Genomic DNA, 1,878 nt, shown 5'->3' on the forward strand with positions numbered 1-1,878 from the left:
GTGTGTGTGTGTGCGTGCATGTGTGTGTGTGTGTTGGTGTTTTGATGAGGCTGCCGACGTGCTCAAAGAGATATTTGCAGCTGTGGAGTAATACGAAATATTTGTTGTTTGTAGATGTATTCAGTTTATGATTATCGTTTGTTCTGTTCGAGCACGTGCACGAAGGTGTATCAATTTATGAATATCTGCGCATATACGTGTGTCGGTTATGTTGATGGCTTTTGTGTGTGCAGTGTTTCTGCAATGTTTAAGCGACGGATGTTGAGGCTGCGGCAAAGGGAAAAAAGAAAGAGAATAAAGGAAAGAGAAAGACGAAGTGTTTGAGAAAGTTGTAAGAGGAGAAAGAGAGGAAAATGACTGAAAAAAAAAAAAAAAAGTAAGTGGAGCATAGCTGCCGATCAATAGTGACATTTTATTGACACACTACAGCATACATTCCAAAGATAGGTGCGTGAAGTACGGAATTCACTTACAATGCGTTCCTCTCTATAAATTAATCTGGCAGAGATCAATAGAAGGAACGGTAAAAATAATCAAAATAGAGACAAGGCAATATTGAAATTGTAGAACATCTTTTAAGACGAAAATAATTTTCCTGTTCATCTATTGTTTCTTTCTTATTTTAAAACTGTTAATCTCGCTTTAATTATACCATCGAAACGATTAAATAGTGCAATGTTTATTGCTTAGTTACGGCTTACTTTTGATACTTTTAATATATAATTTTATGTCTTGCTTATTGATGATGTTCTTGTTCTTGTCTTTTTAGTTTTGTTTCTAATCTTTTTTTTTTAATTATTTTTAATGCTGCGTTATTTTATAATTACTCTTCATTTAGGTTACTGATGACATATTCATGTTACTGCCGTTGTCATTGCTATGTGCGTTTATATATGTGTGTGTATTATATACATATACGTATGTATGTGTGTGTGTGTGTGTGTGTGTGTGTGTGTGTGTGTGTGTGTGTGTGTGTGTGTGTGTGTGTGTGTGTGTGTGTGTGTGTGTGTGTGTGTGTGCGTGCGTGTGTCTTTTGTCTTCTACTTACTTCGGACGTTGGATTACAGTTACGCTAGGGCACCGTCTTGAAGGGTTTAGTTGAACAAATCGCCCCCAATTCTTAACTCTTTTTAGCTTCGTACTTATTCTATCGTCCTCTGTTGTCCATCCGCAAGATTACAGGGACGTAAAGAAACCAACGCCAGTTGTCAGGTGGTGATGGGGGACAATAAAAAACGCAAAAACACACACTCATGGATACATGCATACATGTTTCTCTCTCTTTCTCTGCCTGTTTCTTTGTCTCTTTCTCTGTCTCTATCTGCGCGGAGGCGCGTGGATTAGTGGTTAGGGTGTCAGCACCATGATCGTAAGATTGTTGTTTCAATTCCTGGACCGGGCGACGCGTTGTGTTCTTGAGCAAAACACTTCATTTCACGTTGCTCCAGTCAACTTAGCTGGCAAAAATGAGTAACGCTGCGATGGGCTGGCGTCCCGTCCAGCTGGGGTACACATACGCCATTGAAACCGGCAAACCGGGCCCATGAGCCTGGCTAGGCTTTAGAAGGGCGCAAACACTCTATCTTTATCTGTCTCTGTTTCTAGCCCCACTCTCTCTATACATATATGCTTATACATGAATGTTCATCTTCCGAATAATTTCAATTTTTGTCTCTTTCTCCTTCTCTCTATCTCCCCCTCTATCTATCTATCTATCTATCTATCTATCTATCTATCTATCTATCTATCTATCTATCTATCTATCAATCAATCTATCTATCTATCTATCTATCTATCTATCTATCTATCTATCTATCTATCTATCTATCTCTCTCTCTCTATATATAATTAACATAATATGGTAAAAATTCGATATTA

This window comes from Octopus bimaculoides, chromosome 2, assembly GCF_001194135.2.
Source record: "Octopus bimaculoides isolate UCB-OBI-ISO-001 chromosome 2, ASM119413v2, whole genome shotgun sequence".
In the NCBI taxonomy this organism is placed as follows: Eukaryota; Metazoa; Mollusca; class Cephalopoda; order Octopoda; family Octopodidae; genus Octopus; species Octopus bimaculoides.